The following is a 20,452-nucleotide window of genomic DNA, read 5'->3' as shown; positions in this document are numbered from 1 at the left end:
TTCGCCCGGCAGATGTAAGTTAAACAGTCAAGCAATAAAACGAGGGGCAGACTGTGAATAGAAGAAAGGTGGCCGGGCCCAGTCGCTCACGCCTGTAATCACAGCCCTTTGGGAGGCTGAGGCAGGTGAATCACCAGAGGTCAGGAGTTCAAGATCAGCCTGGCCAATATGGCGAAACCCTGTCTCTACTAAAAATACAAAAATTACCTGGATGTGGTGGTGCGTGCCTGTAACCTCAGCTACTTGGGAAGCTGAGGCAGGAGAATTGCTTGAACCCAGGAAGTGGAGGTTGCAGTGAGCCAAGATGGTGCCGCTACACTCCAGCCTCGGCAACAGAGCCACACTTTGTCTTAAATAAATAAATGAGTGAATGAAAGGTGACCAGTGCCTGGGACTCTGATTGCCAGGGCCACCAAGAACAGAGGGTGACCTCAGGCAGAACCGTGGGTGGTCCTACTGCTTCAACTCCTGCTGAGGGCAGCAGTCCAGAGTCCTGGCAGCTCAGGAGGCGGGAGTGCAGAATTCCAGATCTGGACTTCATCCACCTCCCTCCAGAGCCTCTCTCCGCCCCACAGGCACCCCCAGGGGGACTCTGGGCTCATTTTTTCCTATCACTGATGAGGCTAACTCTCACTGTCCATCAGCTTCCAGATGCAGAGTAGCTCTAGGCCAAAGCAGGAGGTGGGTTGCCACTGTGGAATGCATGTCGGCTTTGCAGCCTGAAGATTGGGGTGAAAATCCAGCCTCAATGCTGGTTACAGCACAGCTGGGTCTTCAACCAAGCTCTGGTCACCCAAGTGGGTGTGTTCCCTGATGCTCCCAAGTGGCTCTGAGTGTACTCTGGGGGCCCCACACCCTCATGTGGGACTTGGTTCACAGGTTATGCCTCAGTGGACATAGGTGCAGGGCCCTTGTGGGTTTCGCCTGCTTCGGTGCAGGCCCTTGGGATAATGGGAGCCACCAAGCTGGGAGTTCCTTTGGTCACCGTATGCGTGGGCTTGACCCCATGTTCGTGTCTCTCACTGTGTCTGTGCCATGCTGCCAGGGTTCATGTGTGGTCAGGCGTGTAGTTTAATCTTGCATGTCTCTTGATTCTGTGCTGCGGCCTCTCTGTGTGTTTTTTCCTTGCGGTAGTTAGGATTTTGGAGCAATGAAGGAGCCGGAAGTTGAAAAGTCAGTGGAAGGTAAACATACCTGACCACAAACCCTTTTGCCAGAGACGGTGGGGGTGGAGGGTAAACATACCTGACCCCAAACCCTTTCGCCTGAGACGGGGGGAGTGGAGGGTAAACATACCTGACCCCAAACCCTTTCGCCTGAGATGGTGGGGGTGGAGGATAAACATACCTGACCCCAAACCCTTTCTCCTGAGACGGTGGGGAGTGGAGGGTAAACATACCTGACCCCAAACCCTTTCGCCTGAGACGGGGGGAGTGGAGGGTAAACATACCTGACCCCAAACCCTTTCGCCTGAGATGGTGGGGGTGGAGGATAAACATACCTGACCCCAAACCCTTTCGCCTGAGACGGTGGGGAGTGGAGGGAAGTATCCTACACATAGGTGTATCATTTTTCATCTTTTATACAGTATTTTCCCCTTTCTATGTTTAGATACAAAAAAGACTTACCAATATTAAGTCCAGTACCATGCTATACAGGTTTGTATCCTAGGAGCGATAGGCTATACCATATAGCCTGGATGTGTGGGAGCCTATACCATCTAGGTTTGTGTAAGCACACTCTATGGTGTTGGCACAATGATGAAATCACCCAATGACACTTTTCTCAGAATGTGTGCCCGTCAAGTGACTCATGACTGTAGTTGGATGCAAAGCTGGGAAGGAAAGGTATTCCACATAGCAACAACAGCATGAGCAGAGCCACAGAAGAGAGACATTGGGGGGGGGGGTAATTATGAGGAACAGCTGAGAGTTATCTTTTAAAATTAACTTTATTGGAGCATAGCTTGCATACAATTAAATGCACCCATTTTAAGTTAATAGTTCGGTGAATTTTAAGCAATGTATATAAACCCATGTGACCACCATCTCAGAGAAAACTTCCTTTAAAAATTATCACTTCAAGCTGTTTTTGTGTTTAGTAAATGATAATTTTATTACAAGTTTTATAATTCAATATTAAAACCAAAACAATACAGAGGCAATAAAATAGACTATAGAAAGCATATGCCTTGGAAATAGCTCTAGGTTTTAAACCTTACTTCTCAAGCAAGTTGCTAAATTTTTCAAAGCCTCAGTTTCCTCATCCATAATATGGGGATAATAATAAAACCAGCCTCACAAGATTGCTGTGAAGATTAAAAGAAATAATGTGGGCTGGGCGTGGTGGCTTATGCCTATAATCCCAGCACTTTGGGAGGCTGAGGCGGGCAGATCGCATGAGGTCAGGAGTTCGAGACCAGCCTGGCCAACACGGTGAAACACCATCTCTACCAAAAATACAAAAAATACAAAAAAAAAAAAAAAAAAAAAAAAGCTGGTGTGGTGGCACCCGCCTGTAGTCCCAGCTACTCAGAAGGCGGAGGCAGGAGAATGGCTTGAACCCATGAGGCGGAAGCTGCAGTAAGCCAAGATCGCACCACTGCACTCTGGCCTAGGCAACAGAGCAACACTCCGTCTCAAAAACACAAAAATAAAAATAAATAAAAAATGTTAAACTTCTAGCACAAAGCCTGGAACATAGCAGGAACAGTAAATGGTGTTAGCCTTATCACAATTAGACAGGCATTGGTTGTATAGTTACCCCAGAGTTATGGGACAGACTGTGAAACTTGTACACAAAGGCTTTGAAGGGATCCTAAATGAAACTGTTAAAAGGCTAACAAAAATGGCAATTCTGAGTTCCACTTCACAATCAGTGGTGAGGGCTCCAGTGTATTAAATGCTCAAACCTGGTGCTTCGAGGTGGAATGGGTCACTTGACAATTGATTCTGGAACAAGTTTAAAGCAAAACACTTAAAAGGTTCCCCATGAGTTTGTCAGACCTGCTCCCTGGCCTTTAAACAGAGCCTGACCTCCCACATCTCAGGCCACAGGAAGCCGGCGAGGCCACGGCTCTAGGATTCCCCCAGCAGCCCCATCCTACCTGGGGGCCCAACCACCTGCTCCGGCTCCAGCTCCCCGGCTCCCCAGCGTCCTGACTCCATGATCCAGCTCTGATATCCGCCTTAGGGCTGTCTCCTTGTGTCAAGACCCGTTTCTTCAGTTTACCTACCTGTCACCCTACTCGTTCAACTCTGCAAGCTGTTTTGATAGCCGCCAACACCTACTGTGTACTGCTAAGATGCTCCCTTAGTCGCAGCTCCCTGGGACCCCCGTCCCAGCTCCCAGCACACAGGACCCAGGACACAGTTGCAACCATAATATAATTCAGGGGTCATGGGGACGGAGTGCCATCTACCTGAGCAACAAAGAGCTGGAACTCGTCAGGCAGAATCCATGAGCCAGGGTAGAAGTTGTACTCCTCAGGAAAGAGATTCTGCATGGTTCTCACTGCTCTGCTCAGAGTAATTTTATGCACCATCTCCGTCATGCCTGGGGAGAAGAGACGCTGTGAGGTTTTAACAACAGTGGGCTACTAGCTATAAAACAGCCATTATTCGGGACTTTTAAAACCACCCACCCGACATATTCTCTTTTTCAGGCAGGATTTTTAAAAAAGGTCTGAGTTGTTCCCCACAGCGGTGACTCATGGCTTGGAAAGAACTACTGAGTTAATGAAAAACTTGAGGTAACGGACGGGTGTTCTTTTCTCTTTATAAAAATGAAGCATCAGTTTGAAGGAATGAGTTTTCACCTAGTTTATTCTTTTATTCTTTGTCACCCCCTTAGGTAATGAATAGGGAAGCATTTATATCTTGCACTTAAAATTTAATACCTTCTTTAATTTGGGGCCACCTTACGTGCTTCTGGGATTCCTTCCATTTTGTACCCTAGAGAATATCATCTAGTGGACTCTGGTTACATTATGAGAGGTTTAATTAAGTTTATTTCTTTTACTGTTTCATGAGTATTAAAGGCATGGAATAGGAAAATACACATCTTTCAGCATAAAATCTGTCTCCTTGAATGAAGGACAGGAAATAAAAAGAATACCATAATTTATACTTCAAGGGAAAAAATGCAATCTGTAGGAGTTCCTCAGTTATAAGGACTGACACTGACATTGATCCTATCTCATTAATTTGCCCAGAGGGAATTGAAATGTCTCACTGTTATAAAACATTAAAAGAATGGTGGGGGCGTGAACCTGGGAGGCAGAGCTTGCAATGAGCCAAGATCGAGCCACTGCACTCCAGCCTGGGCAACAGAGCAGGACTCCGTCTCAAAAAAAAAAAAAAGGTTGGTGGATTTTCTTTCTTGTAACATCATTAGTAACTCTGACAAGAGAAGAAACTGAGTACTATATATTGTAGCAAATTTTAAGCAAATAGGTAAAAATTATTATCAATTTTAGCATGTTTATTTCATTTTTTCTTTTTTTTTTTTGAAACACAGCCTTGCTTTAATGCCCAGGCTGGTGTGCAGTGGCATGATCTCAGCTCATTGCAACCTCCACCTCCCAGGCTCAAGGGATCCTCCCACCTCAGCCTCTCGAGTAGCTAGGACTACAGGTGTGTGCCACCATGCCTGGCTAATTTTTGTATTGTTTTTGTTTTTGTAGAGACAGGGTCTCACTATTGCCCAGGCTAGTCTCGAACTTCTAGGCTCAAGCCATCCACCTGCCTTGGCCTCCCAAAGCCCTGGAATTAGAGGTGTAAGCCACCATGCCTGGCATCATCCTTATTTCTTTTTCTTTTTCTTTTTAGGCAGAGTTTCGCTCTTGTTGCCTAGACTGGAGTGCAATGGCATGATCTTGGCTTACTGCAACTGCCGCCTTCTAGGTTCAAGCAATTCTCCTGCCTCAGCCTCCTGAGTAGCTGGGATTACAGGTGTGCACCACCATGCCCAGCAAATTTTTGTATTTTTAGTAGAGAAGGGGTTTCACCATGTTGGCCAGGCTGGTCTCGAACTCCTGACCTCAGGTGATCCACCCACCTCAGCCTCCCAAAGTGCTGGGATTACAGACGTGGCCACCGCACCCGGCTATCATGCTTCTTTCTTAAGACAAATATCATTGCCAAAAATGGCGGCTACAAATGGCCTTTACCCTGAAAGAGACCAAACAGTTCCATTACTGATACTAGAAATGTGCTTGGCAAAGCTATTTTTAATAGAAAATACAAAGTTCCATGTCAGCTTGGCATGCCCAAATTATCACACATTCCAAATGGGCAGCCAGAATGAATGAGTTTCCTCTAAATTCCCACGTTCAGGAAGAAAAGGGTAAACATCTGGGAAGGAAAGTTTTAAGAACCAACTTCTTGCTTCCATCAGCATATTAAAAAGTGCAATAAATCTAAAGATCCCAGCTTCAAGACATCAGTGCCCAGGTCTTAGTTGTTGTTTAGAAGGATGTAGGGAAGGATTAAGTAAGAAATAAAGGAGCTTAAAAAGCACTAATAAACTGTGCTCTAACACGGACTGTTCAATAGTCAAGAAAACTCACTGAGGACACTGTTCTGAGCTTCCCAAGAAGGGAGTCTGGAAAATCACAGCTATTTCCTTTTATTCTCCCTCGAAATTAGAATTGTTGCATTATAAACACTAGAGCTGACCATAAAGTAAACAAAGCAAAACTTCAACTTTTTTGGAATCCTTTTGCTTGAGGTTTACTAACATTTTAGTTACCGTATTGAACTTAAAGCCTTCATAACTAACTGTAATACAGCACCTTACTCCACGTAGAGGATGCCTCCTGACCAAATAGTGTTGTGGTATTTTCTGCACTTTAAAGTCGTTGTGCCGGGGGAATGTTCTCTTCCAAAATCCCTCAGCAGGTCAGAAGGGCTCACACAACACAGAGAGCTGTGGGTACTTGAGGGCAGTCTGGGTGCTCCAGAAAAGTTTTGTGAAAATCTATGTCCAGCAAATTCAGTCAATATTCATTTAATATCGGCAATGGCTCCTTCTGTAATGTGCATCATCAGGCCCCACACCAGCTAATAGATGTTTCCAAGTTTACCTTCATGTCTCCAGGCAGTTTTCTACTGAAAATGGCCAACTTAAGAAGCACCCCTGGAAGCCAGGCACTTCCTGCCTGCAGGCCGGAGGCAGCTCACTCCAAACCTGCCTGAATGTCTGTCTCCAGGAGGGACGCATATAGACTTCTCTCAATCCACTTAGCACCAAACCTTTGCTCCTCCATATCTAAGCTGTACTCCTATGCAGTGCCACCGGGGAAAGAGTTTCTGGCCCCTCACTAGAACCCACATGGAAGTTTCTGGCATCTCCACCTCTGGAGGTGGCTCAGAGACAGGTGTGGGAGTGGCATCTTCTCCATTATGACCCTGACAAGCGTAGCAGGGTTTCTAGCTGATCCAGGGCACGCGTTCCCAGAGTAAATCTGTGAGAAGGAAGGTCATGGCCTGCTCTGCTGACTTCAGGCCCTACTGGCTCCAGGCCCTGTCCCCTTTCCCTAAGCAGCTGCAGCACCTGACCCCTCGTCACCTGTGTCCCCTCCCTGGGCTCTAGGACCAATTCTGAACTGAGATAGAAGCTCTAGGTCTAACCCCCAGCTCCCTTCTGCTAAAAGTCTGACCTAGACTTTGTATTCCAATCACATAAGAAGGATTTTACCCATTTTTCCGGTGTTCTATTGCTTGTATCCAAATATTGGTGACCTTATCTTTTGCTCCTGGAGCCTGAGTGGCTGCCTTAGCAATGCAGAGCTGCGTCCTTTTCTCTGTTCTCTCCAATGCCCCTCCTCTCTCCAACCTCTCCTCTGTTCCCCTCAAGCCCACCCTGCAAGGGCTGGAATCCTCCTGTCTGTTGACTTTCGCCCAGTGTCTGGGGTCCTGCTACCTAACAGCTCCTTTTGAGGTTGACTGCCCACCTAGGTTTCTCAGTAAGGTCTATCCCTAGATGTCCCTATGAGGGCAGTTCCCCTATCGATTGGGAAAACCTCCTAATTCAGGTGGGAGTTTCTGACACCAAGGGCTTACCTCCTGCCCCTCCTTCTGAGGCCTGGGCTTTTCTGTCTGCTACGCTGGAGTCTCAAGGCCTGGTGGGTCTCATCCCATTCAAGTTAACTGACAGCATAACAGTTCAATCTCAGGTTTGCCCATGCAGCCCTACTTAACCCAGTTAATGTAAAACAAAACAAACTAAAACTGAGCTATACTTGGAGCACTATTCAATCAAAATATTATTTATAACAATAATTCTTGGCAAAAACACATTAGAACCACCAAACAACAAATAAATCCTTTCAGATCCATCCTGTTCTCTCTATTCTGATTGCCACTAATTCATTCATCTCTTGGGTGGATGCTGCAGCAGACTCTGAGCTACATCTCTGTTTCTTCTCTGAGCCATCTCATTTCTAATGTGTCCCTCTGGCTGATCTTGCTAACATGCAAGCTGACCCGTGTCACTGTCTGGCTTAAAAATTCCTCAGTGGCTCCCCATGACCTTCAGGCTCTAACAATGCTGTAGTTGGGTTCCTACTCATCACCCCTCCCCTGCCCTGCTCACCTGATGCCCTCTAACCATGGTGGGCCACTTGCCCTTCACTGAACGAGCAATATGCTGAAGGCATTCTGTCTTTGCACCAACTCTGCTCCCTTGTTTGGCATGGGGATCAGGCCCATCCATCCTGGAGGCTCAGTTTCCATGCCAGTCCTGTTCTCCAGGAGCTCTCACCCTGCTGCTCCCTGGGCAAATCTGGGTTAGGTTGCCTGCCCTTGCTCCGGACCCCCACAGCATTCCAGCTTCCTCCAGCATAGCCCCTAGGCTGTACTTGTCTTCTCTCTTTACATGCCTTTCTCTGTGTCTTTATAGCCCCAGAGCCCAGACCAATGCTTGACAGATGGCTGTCCCCACAGGTTCCTCACTGAAGCTCCCTCCCTCTCCAGCAGAAAGCCCCCTCCTCAGGTGGGCTCTCAGGTACCACCTGCCATGTGATGCCATACATCTCAGACCCTGAAACTCAGCAAAAGACCTGCTCAGAACCTGAGAATGGACAGTTTTGGACTTTCTTAAAGCTAAATCTGATATGTCTAATCTGACATGTCTGATTTAGATACATCTAAAGAAAGTAGACATATCTAATAATCTACTTTCTTTAGACGTATCTAAATCAGATTATTTTCATAGAAAGTCTTAATTCATCAGCCAAAATATAATAAAGTAATTTGAACCAGGAAATTACCCATAGAAAAGTGACTAAAATCTAATGTGCTGACACAAACGAAATTAATCACTTCCATCTGTATATATCGGTTCTCAGTTGACCCAGCACATAAAGCGTTTATACTTGCCTGGGATATCCACTAGAACTTACCCTAAGTAATATACAATGCATAGAAAGTGCATTTTAGAATAATGAGATATATGAGAGACAGAAGATAAGCTTGGACACAAACTGGTATCAGAGGACAGACTGTTCTGGAATTACCCCTCTGCTGAGGATTACTACCTTTCACAGGGTAGAGGGTGTGGCAGCACTGTTCCTCTGCCTAGAGGTTCAAGAGCCTGCTTTGTCATTAGAACTAATTAATTTCTGTTAGTAATGTGGAAAAGTCTATGTTCCAATCACCGGCATGTGGAACATGGGATGGGGCAAACTTGCTTCTTTGGAATGAATATCATTCTATCACCTTTATAAAACTAATCCTTTGTGGGTACTTCATTCTATATTTCTAATTTGTATTCCAAATGTAGATCTATAGCTACTTCTTTCCTACTCTGAGCCACTAGATGAGGCATGAGCAAATGGGGAAAATGTAAATAAAGCCTCATTTGATGATTCATGTCTTAGGAACTCTGTCCTCATTCAAAGCGTTTTCTCTTCCAAACTGTATTCTCCCAATATCCTAATAAGTCCTTTAAGTGGCATCACAAAGCATCCTTTTCTGAGCAGCAAGACACAAAAAATAATAGCTATCCCATTAAACTGTTGGGCAAGAACTCTGGCTGCAAGAATTACTCTTGTTCTGTAACAAAACCCTTTCTCCTTCTCTAAGGATAAATTTGACCTTGGGTTAACTTTCTATCTCAGTTCCCCTAGAAAACAATGAAGGTAGAATGTTAGCTGAATTACTAGGCAACAAAGCATATGGTTAAAATGATCCCAGATTTGGTAAATTGCATAAATATCTAGTAGAAAGTCATAGCTCTAGGCTTTTCTGAGTGCAATGATTCTTGTAACTTAATATGACCCTTGCTGGGACCTTAGAAGGCATACTATGGAGCAGTTCTAAGAGATACTGGCTTCTTTGGGGCATCTAAGCCAAGAAAGACTCATATCCACCAATGTGGATCTTGTCCTTTTGCACCCGAGCTTTCACTTGAGGAGCCAGAGACTAGTCTCTGGAACTCTTGCAAATACTCCACTGAAGAGAAATGCTTGACACTGACTGTCCAGCAAGCCGTGTTTCCTGCCCTGTATCCTTCTAAGTGAATCTGAGCCAAGTGTGGCTTATGGTAGTGAACTTGTAAGACTGCATGCTTAGGTGAAAACCTCTAGTGGATGTGGCATAACTACCACCCCGTGTATAAGGTATGGCTATTGTGTTTTCTGCAATGCGTTTTCTTAAAGACGTGGGATAGAATTTCAAGGAAAGAGTAAATTGATTCTCCCTTTAAAATAGGTTAAATTGATAAAATACTAAGAGAAAACACCCTATATTTAGGCAACTACACCAGGATTGCAACCATGCAAAAAGGATGAGTAAACTTGCTTAAGGTTTGGGAGGAAATATAGAAATATTCATATTGCTGTTTTGTTAAATGAGATATGGGATTCAGGGTGATGTTCTTTTTAGAAAGTATTTATTATGGCATTATAATATGGTCTGTGTAATATATTAACATTTTAAAAAATAAGTGGAAGGCCCTTTGACTGCATCATACCCAGCTTAATCCAGTGCTCCTTCTCCCTAAGCTGTCCTACCATCTTAAATATCCTCTTCATTCAGCCATCAAAAATAATGAAGAGACCCAGTACAGTGGCTCATGCTTGTAATCCCAGCACTTTGGGAGACTGAGGCAGGTGGGTCACTTGAGGTCAGGAGTTCGAGACCAGCCTGGCCAACGTGACATGGCAAAACTCTGTCTCTACTAAAAATACAAAATTAGCCAGGTATGGTGGTACAGGCCTGTAATCCCAGCTACTCGGAAGGCTGAGGCAGGAGAATTGCTTGAACCTGGGAGGCAGAGGTTGCAGTGAGCCAAGATCGTGCTGCTGCTCTCCAGTCTGAGTGACCAAGCGAGACTCCATCTCAGAAAAGTGGTAGAGATTAAAATGCAAAACAAAAAAGTTGTATTGGGAGGTTGGTAGTGGAGTGAGAGGGATATCTCAGTGCTGGCTATGATGCTTTTCTAGCACTAAGATTTCTCCTTGCAGGATAAGTCTTGCTGAGATAATGTCATTAGGTAAAAGGCAGAGGCTGTGTGCAGCCTGTAGTACTTAATATGGAGACCAGTATATTTGGTTTTAAAAATGGTACCTCCAAATATAATACTTAAAGAAAAGGGAAGCTGATACCCCATTTCTATGACATATGCCTAGAATTTTGGTGCTTTTGTTTCCCGCAAGAATGAAATGTTCTATTATTTTTTCATTTTCAGAATATATTCCTCTCATTAGAACCCCATATTATATGTATAACCCAAAAAGTGGAAACCATGTTCTTCCACCAGTGGCATTAGACCAAGAAAGCCTGCCTTTGAACCTTTAAAAGCCTGTCTCCAATCCTTAAACCCTTAATGGCTAGTGAACACAGCAATTCCCAATTAAGAGTCCTCAAATCTGATCTCAAAAATAACTGTCATGTTTTAGTAGAAGAGTGTACCTGAGACTTGGCCCTAGAAACATGTTTAAATGTCAACAATAACAGCAGATACCTGGAAACTTGTTCACTTGACCGGAGAATATGTCATTGTCGTGAAATGAAACTCCATGCCAGTAGATGTCACAAGGCAAGCGCCGGCCAAATGGGAACTAGAAGAGAAAAAATGTGACTCACAATAAGAATAAGAAGAGCAGCGACCACACTGACTATCCATTATGTACACATTCCTGGCACCCTGGTGTACTTACCATGGTTTAATCCTTATAATACGCATATGAGGTAAGTGATATTCTTTGCCATTTTACAGATGAGGAAACAGATTCAAACCGGTTTAATAACTTGTTCCAAGTGGTAGAGCTCTGATTACATGTGGCAGATACTACACTCCTGGCTTTGCAGGCACCATTTCACTTTAATCCTTATAACTACCCTATAAAGGATTACTCCCATTTTGCTGATTCAAAACTTGGGGCTGACAGAGGTAATTTAACATGCCCAAGGGTCACACAGAGCTGGTAAGGGGAGGAACCATGATTAGAGTCCAGGTCTATCCAAATTCCAAACCCATACATCCCTTCCTCTGAAAATTACAACCCTCAACCGAGCCCAAAAGAATAAGCTTTCAGAGTCCCTCTTCCTTTATCTCTCTCTCTCTCTCTCTCTGTCACACACACACACACACACACACATACACACACACATATGCTCCATGAGGGTAAGATGAATCCCAGTGCCTGAAACAGTTCCCAAAACTCGTAAAGTCTTCCTGAATTAATAAATGAACAAATCAGGAGTGGTCATCTGACTCAAGATGAGATAACCAGATTCTCTCTTCCAGGAATCTGGAAATCAGAGATGCCAGGCAGCCTCTGCTGGCCCTTGAACTGGCAGGGATAAAAAGCCAGGGCAGGGCAGCTGTGCTTGGCTATGCGCACAGGAGCAGAGACAGCCAGTCTGCTGAGAGACAAGAAAGGAGCAGGTGTGGGAGGGAAAGCAGAGATGAGACAACATGGCCCTAGAAACTCAGACTGAGTGGCCTCAGACCTGCGTAAGCCTGTAAGATAGCCTTGTATCCTGAGAACACCTTTTTGGTCTTCTAAAATCTTGTTTGGCACAAGCTATAGAGTTTCAATTATTTGCAGCCAGAAAATTTCTCAATGAGACAAAAGGGCCTGTTCTTTCCACTACATCCTGCTGCTTCTCAAAGTTATCAACAAGCTCTGCATTTAATGAACATATTTTTTAAATCTGTAACTCAGATAACCTTGTTAAAGGAGAAAAGGGAGGCCATGTTAGTTCATATTCAGAATTTGCTTGTTAAAAGTGCACACGAATAGATATGCCAACATATTAAATAAAAATTTTTGATTTTCCCATTCTAGGACTATAGGTAATCAGAATTTTTATCTACTTCAAGTTGAGGGGCCAAGGTCCAATGGAAGAACATAGCCTTACTAATGAAATGGTGGTGACTCAATGCTTTCCATCCATTCCACATTAAAATGAAGCCAGCCTCAAGTCATTTAAATCAGTCACATTATTTCAAAGCCGTGCACAGTGAGGCATATGTTGTACACTCTACTCACATTAACAACTTCTATCTATAATTTACAGCATTTTGCTCATTTTCTTTTTATGCAATGGGCTGTAAGTTATTAATTCAGTACTCATAAATACAATGAGATACAACATATGTTATTTTCTTCTAGCTGTTAAGTGCTAATATAGAGAAGGAGAAAATAACCAGAATTAAGCAGGCTATCCAAGCAAAGGGTAAAGTGGCTTTGCTTTGTTGCCCACAATGAGGAACAAACACCTTGTCAGTGGGCAACCCAATGACTCTTATCTCCTTTTTCATCACTCTTCAATGCTTACCACCCTCATGAATACCAAATTGCCCCTCCTTTTAGAGGCACCTGTAGCTCATTCAGTTTTGAGAAACTACCATTTTTTAAAATGTGTCCATTCACTCAGTAATTATTATATGCCAGACTAGGTGCTAGGAATATGGGGGATATAATTTTAATTAAGTCCCAGGATTTCACAATCCTACCTCTTTTTAAGCTCCTTTAAAAACTGTCCGCTTACACAGCTAACATCATACTCAATGGTAAAATACTAAAAGCTTTAAAGCTTTTCCTCCATGATCAGGAATAAGACAAAGATGCCCACTTTTATTTAACATCAACATAGTATTATAAATTCTAGCCAGAATAGGCAAGAGAAAGAAATAGAAGGTGTCCACATTAGAAAATAAGAAGCAAAATTATCTGTTTGTTGATGACATGATCCCATATGTAGAAAACTCTAATGATTCCACAGAAAAATATTAAAAGTAATAAACAAATTCAGCAAAGTTGCAGGATACAAAATCAACACATAAAAATCAACTGTGTTTCATACATGATAAGGAACAATCCAAAAAGGACATGTTTTTAAGAATTCCATTTATAATAGCATCAAAAAGAATAAAATACTTAGGAATTAACCAAAAAGGTGAAAGACTTGTACACTGAAAACTATAAAATATTTGTAAAAGAAATTACAGAAGATATTAATACAAATAAACAGAAAGATATCCTATGCTCATAGACCGGAAGAGTTAATATTGTTAGGATGTCAATACTACCCAAAATGGTCTACAGATGCAATGCAGTCTCTATCAAAATCCCAATAACTTTTTTCAAAATAAAAAAATCCATCCTAAAATTCATATGGAATTACAAGGGACCCCAAATAGCAAAAACAATCTTGAAAAAAAAAAAAAAAGAACCAAGTGGAGTTCTCATACTTCCTTTTTTTTTTTTTTTTTTTTTTTTGAAACAAGAGTCTTCCTCCGTCACCCAGGCTGGAGTGCAGTGGTACAATCTCAGCTCACTGCAACCTCTGCCTCCTGGATCAAGTGATTCTTTCTCTTCCGCCTCAGCCCCCCGAGTGGCTGGGATTACTGGCACATGCCAGCGCACCCAGCTAATTCTTGTATTTTTAGTAGAGGCTGGGTTTTGCCACGTTGGCCAGTCTGGTCTCAGGCCATCCACCTGCCTAGGCCTCCCCAAGTGCTGGGATTAAAGGCGTGAGTCACTGCGCCCAGGCTGGAGGTCTCACATTTCCTGATGCCAAAAACAAAGCTACAGTAATCAAATAGTGTATACAATAACAATGAGATACCACCAGACACCTATTACAATGGCCAAAGTCCAAAACACTGACACACCAAATGCTGGCAAGGATGTCGAGCAACAGGAACTCTCATTCCTTTCTGGTGGAAATGCAAAATGGTAAAGCCACTTTAGAAGGCAGTTTGGCAGTTTCTTACAAAACTAAACATACTCTTATTATATAATCCAGCAATTAGTTCTCCTTGGTATTTATCCAAATGGGTTGAAAAACTTATATCCACACAAAAATCTGCACATGAATGTTTATAGCAGCTGTATTCATAACTGCCAAAACTTGGAAGCAGCTGAGATGTCCTTCAGTAGGTGAGTCCTTCTGTAGGTGAGTAGATAAATAAACTACAGTATATCCAAACATTGAAATATTATTCAGTGCTAAAAAGAAATGAGCTGTCAAGCCACAAAAGACATGGAGGAATCTTAAATGCATATTACTAAATGGAATAAGTCAATCTGAAAAATCTACATGCTGTATGATTCCAACTAAACTACATTCTGGAAAAGGCAAAACTACAGAGACAGTAAAAAGATCAGTATTTGCCAGGGGCCAGAGGGGAGGAAGAGATGAACAGGTGAAGTACAGAGGATTTTAGAGCAGTGAAAATACTCTGTGTGATACTATAATGGTAGATACATGTCATTATACGTTTTTCAAAACCCATAGAATAGCACCAAGAGTGAAGAGTAATGTAAACTATGGACTTTGGGTGATGATGACATGTCAATGTAGTTTCATCAGTTGTAAAAAACACACCACTCTGATTCAGGATTTTGATGGTGGGGGAGGCCATCAATGCAGGTGGTGGAAAATCTCTGTACCATATGCTCAATTTTGCTGTGAACCAAAAATGCTTTAAAAATGAAAATAAAAACAAATGAAAAAAATCAGTGTGGTACTGGCATAAAGACAGATATAGAGGACAGTGGGATAGGATAGCTCAGAAATAAAGCCTCTCAGGTGTGATCAAATGATTCTCAACAAGGATGACAAGACTATTCAATAGAGAAAGGGCAGTCTTTTCAACAAGTGGTGCTGGGAAAACTGAATATCCACGTGCAAAAAGAATGAAGTTGGACCTTTACCTTATACCATATACAAAAATTAACCCAAAATAGATCAAAGGCCTAATCATATGAGCCAAAACTATTAAATCCCCTAGAAGAAAACATAGGAGAAAATCTTCATAACACTGCATTTGGCAATGATTTCTTGGATATGACAACGTAAGCACAGCCAACAAAAAACAAAATAGGTAAATCAAAGATAAAAATCAAAAACTTTTTTCATCAAAAGACACTATGAACAGAGTGAAAAGGTAACCCACAGAATGGCAGAAAATATGTGAAAATCATATATTTGATAATAGATCAATAGTCAGAATATATTTTTTTCTTTTCTTTTTTTATTTTATTATTATACTTTAAGTTTTAGGGTACATGTGCACAACGTGCAGGTTTGTTACTTATGTATACATGTGCCATGTTGGTGTGCTGCACCCATTAACTCGTCATTTAGCATTAGGTATATCTCCTAATGCTATCCCTTCCCCCTCCCCTCACCCCACAACAGTCCCCGACGTGTGATGTTCCCCTTCCTGTGTCCATGTGTTCTCATTGTTCAATTCCCACCTACGAGTGAGAACATGTGGTGTTTGGTTTTTTGTCCTTGCGATAGTTTGCTGAGAACGATGGTTTCCAGCTTCATCCATGTCCCTACAAAGGACATGAACTCATCCTTTTTTGTGGCTGCATAGTATTCCATGGTGTATATGTGCCACATTTTCTTAATCCAGTCTATCGTTGTTGGACATTTGGGTTGGTTCCAAGTCTTTGCTATTGTGAATAATGCCACAATAAACATACGTGTGCATGTGTCTTTATAGCAGCATGATTATAATCCTTTGGGTATATACCCAGTAATGGGATGGCTGGGTCAAATGGTATTTCTAGTTCTAGATCCCTGAGGAACCGCCACACTGACTTCCACAATGGTTGAACTAGTTTACAGTCCCACCAACAGTGTAAAAGTGTTCCTATTTCTCCACATCCTCTCCAGCACCGGTTGTTTCCTGACTTTTTAATGATCGCCATTCTAACTGGTGTGAGATGGTATCTCATTGTGGTTTTGATTTGCATTTCTCTGATGGCCAGTGATGATGAGCAGAATATATTTTTAAACTCCTACAACTCAACAATGAAAAAACACTTACAAAATGGACAAAAGTCCTGAATAGACATTTCTCCTAAGATATACTAATGGCCAATGAGCATATGAAAAAATATTTAACATCATTAATCATTTAAAAAATTGCAAATCAAAATCATAAGAAACTGCTTCATACCCATTAGGATAACTATTATCAAAAACAGGCTGGGCGAGGTGGCACACACCTGTAATCACAGCACTTTGGGAGGCTGATGCGGGAGGAGTTCAAGACCAGCCTCAGCAACGTAGCAGGGCCCCCATCTAACAAACAACAACAGCAAAATACCTGAAAAATTAGCTGGGCATGGTGGCATGCCTGTAGTCCCAACTACTCGGGAAGCTGAAGTAGGAGGATTGCTTGAACCCAGGTGTTTGAGGCTATAGTGAACTATGATTGCACCACTGCTCTCCAGCCTAGATGATAGAGACCCTATTTAAAAAAAAAGAAAAAAAAATCACAAGACCTAAGTGTTGACAAGTATATAGAGAAATTGGAACCCTTGCACATTAAGAATATAGAAAGCTGTGTAGTTTAAAAAAAAAAATTACTGGCTGATCGATCTAGCAATTCCAGTTCTGGGTGTATCCCCAAAAAGAAATGAAAGCAGGCTGGGAGTGGTTCCTCACCCCTGTAATCCCAGCACTTTGGGAGGCCGAGGTGGGCAGATCACCTGAGGTCAGGAGTTCAAGATCAGCCTGGCCAACATGGCGAAACTCTGTCTCTACTACAAATACAAATATTAGCCGGGCGTCGTGGTGCGCCTGTAATCCCAGTTACTTGGGAGGCTGAGGCAGGAGAATCGCTTGAACCCAGGAAGCAGAGGTTGCAGTGAGCCAAGATCACGCCACTGCACTCCAGCCTGGGCGACAGAGTGAGACTCCATCTCAAAAAAAAGAAAAGAAATGAAAGCAGAAACTCAAACAGATATTTATATACCAACATTCATAGGAGCATTATTCACAATAGCCAAAATGTAGAAAAAGCCCAGGTGTGCCCATTAGTGGATGAAGAAATAAACACAGTATGGTATATAAATACAATAGAAAATTATCCAGCCTTATAAAGGAAGGAAATTCTGCTACAACATGGATGTACCTTGAAGATGTGATGCTAAGTGAATGAGCCAGACACAAAAAGACAAATATCGTATGATTCTACTTATCTGAGGAACCTAGAGTAGTCAAATTCATAGAGGCAGAAAGTAGGATGGTGGTTGCCAGGGGCTGAAGGGAACAGAAATAGGGAGTCAGTGTTTAATGGGTACAGAGTGTCAGTTTGGGAAGATGAGAAAGTTCTGGAGATGCATGACGGTGATGGTCGGACAGCAGTGTGATTGTACTTAAAGCCACTGAACTGTACACCTAAAAATGGTTAAAATGGTAAATTTTATATCATGTATGTTTTACCACAATAAAAACAAAACACCATCTACTTAAGCCCCCTGATAGAGTTTGGATTTGTGTCCCCGCCCAAGTTTCATGTCGACTTGCAATCCCCAGTGTTGGAGAAGAGGCCTGGTGGGAGGTGATTGGATCATGGGGACAGACTTCCCTCTTGCTGCTCTCGTGACAGTGAATTCTCACGAGATCTGGTTGTTTAAAAGTGTGTAGCACCTCCCCCTCTTCTCTTTCTTCCTCCTGCTCCAGCCATGTAAGACACCTCCTTCCTGTTTGCCTTCTTCCATGATTGTAAGTTTCCTGAGGCCTCCAGAGCCATTCTTCCTGTACAGCCTGCGAACCATGAGCCAATTAAACCTCTTTCCCTTATCAATTACCCAGTCTCAGGTAGTTCTTTATAGCAAGAACAGACTAATACGCCCCCTGCAGCTGAGGGGCCATTTGTGGCTCTACTCTGAGCTGTCTGCAGCATAGAATGCTGTTCAGATTGTCATGGAGCATTGAAAGCTGACAAATGGTTCTCAGATCCCCATTCTCCATCTTTTTCCAGTCCCGACCATCCTCCCAGTTTCCCGGGTTCTAAATCTGGTAGTCATCTTTCCTTTTCTCTTCTTCAGACACTTTTGGAAAAAGCACTGGATTTGGGATCAGCAGACCTGAGAGTCCTAGACTTGTCTCTGGCACTCACTGTGAGATTGTAATTAAGCCTCTATCCTCAGGAGATAGAGATGAGGAAACGTGGCAAGACAGCGAGGAGAACCAACCAAGATATGGAAATGGAAGGGCTTAGTACATGCCACAGAACAACAACACAATCTGAGTTCCATCATTGATTCAGGTACTCATTAGGTGTTGATTAAGTACCTCCTACGCACCAAAGGGTCTCAGGAGCCAACAACACAATGGGAAATGTCTGCCTTTGGAGTATACGGTCCACGGGGGAGAAGATGATAAGCCAGATGGTGCTTAAAGGTATCACTATAAACCATGGTAGGGGCTGTGGAAGGAATCCCAGAGAGCAACGAGGGCACAGGAAGACCCAGTCACATCTGGGGAGCCTGAGAAGGCCACCCCGTGTCAGGTGACCACCTGTCCATTTGTCCAGAAGGTTCCAGCGTATGCCTGTTGTCCTGGTGTTATTATTCATAACACCCATTGCACTTTCAAATGTATCCCAGTTTGGGTAATAAATAAAATGGTCAACCTTTTCCTGAGGATGGGCAATTTGAGCTGAGATTGGAAGGAAGAATGGGAGTTGACTAGGAGATGAGGGAAGAAGGGTGTTCAGACAGAAAATAAATGTGTAAAAGCACAGAGGTAGGACTGTCATTGGCTCAAGGCAAAGCCTGATGGAGGGTCAGGGTGGCTGCAACAGAGAGGACAAGAGGGAAGTGGTGGAGATGAGACTTCAGCAGGGGGCAGCTCAGGTAGGGCTGCACCCTGTGCTGGAGCATGCCCCCGCCCCCTCTCCCCGGAAGAGAATGAACCCAGCGAGCCAGCTGGGAAAGAGAGACCACAGAGAGAGAGAGTACATGTTGTAAAAGCAAGGGAAAAGTGTTTCAAGACTAAAGGAGTGGTGGGAAGCTGAGAGGTCAGACAAGATGAACATTAAAAACTGCTCATTTGATATAACGCCACAGAGAGCTTTGGAACCACTCCAGTTCACACCATCACCTTCCTGATTCCCTTACTATGCTTAGGATGTGCCTGTGCTGTTCTTTAGTTATTTCATGTGTAATCCTTATCTCCCTCATTAACACTATGCACTTCTAGGGCTAGGGACAATTTGATATGCATGTCTCAGGTCTCCAGTGGGGTGTAACCAGGTATCTGGCAGGTCCCAGGCCCACAGGAAAATTAGAAGCCATAATCCTGAGAATCACCCATGTCACCTTCTCCCTCCTCAACATCCACTGGGCAGCAAGCCCTCTGGCTGATCTCCTAGCTTATTTTTAATTTCCTCTCCTTCCTGAATCCCCACTGCCTCTGCCTTACTTCAGGGCCTCATCTCTCACCAGCCTCCTCCCCCATCTCCCTTCCTCCAGGGTCTCCTCTTTAGTCTACCTGACACACAGCAGGATGAGAGACTTTTATTTTCATTATTTTATTTTTATTTTTTCAGAGATGGGGTCTCACTCTGTCAGCCAGCCTGGGTGCAGTGGTGTGATAATAGCTCACTGCAGCTTCAAACTCCTAGCCTCAAGTGATCCTCCTGCATCAGCCTCCCTAGTAGCTGGAACTATAAGTACATGGCACAGCACCTGACTATATCTTTTACTTTTTGTAGAGTCAGAGTTGCGCTATGTTGCCCAGGCTGGTCTCAAACTCCTGGCCTCAAGCAGTTTTACCATCTTGGCTTTCCAAAGTGCTGGGATTATAGATGTGAGGCACTGAACCCAGCCCAGATTTTTATTTTTAAACACAGCTCTGACCATATCGCTCCTTTGCTACAACTCTTCAATGCCTCCCCGTGGACCGACCACAGGATCAAGGCTAAGCTCCAAGCCTCATCTGAAAGACACTTCACAGACTCCCCTCTGCCAACCTGCCCACCTCAAGTTGGGCCACTTAACTCTTGGGCACTTGCACTGTCACTGTGACTACTTTTGATCCTTTAAGGATACAGCACTTTATTACTTGGTGGCCTGGGTTTCTTCATGTCCTTCCGCCTGGGATCTTCTGACTGGGCTTGCCCATCCACTCCCCCTCCATGATGATGATCTCTCAGCTCTCTTTGTCTGTGGCCTCTGTCGCTA

At 43.4% G+C, this 20,452-nt stretch overlaps 1 pseudogene; it reads right to left on the bottom strand.

Moving 5' to 3' along the window:
- Positions 1-3,100: 3,100 nt before the first annotated feature.
- Positions 3,101-20,452, bottom strand: part of LOC129525640 (NADH dehydrogenase [ubiquinone] 1 alpha subcomplex subunit 8-like) — a 66,148-nt pseudogene continuing 48,796 nt past the window's right edge.

This window comes from Gorilla gorilla, chromosome 10 (genome assembly GCF_029281585.2).
Source record: "Gorilla gorilla gorilla isolate KB3781 chromosome 10, NHGRI_mGorGor1-v2.1_pri, whole genome shotgun sequence".
Taxonomy (NCBI): Eukaryota; Metazoa; Chordata; class Mammalia; order Primates; family Hominidae; genus Gorilla; species Gorilla gorilla.
Note: the sequence above shows the minus strand (reverse complement) of the source record. Positions and strands in the feature narration are given on the sequence as shown.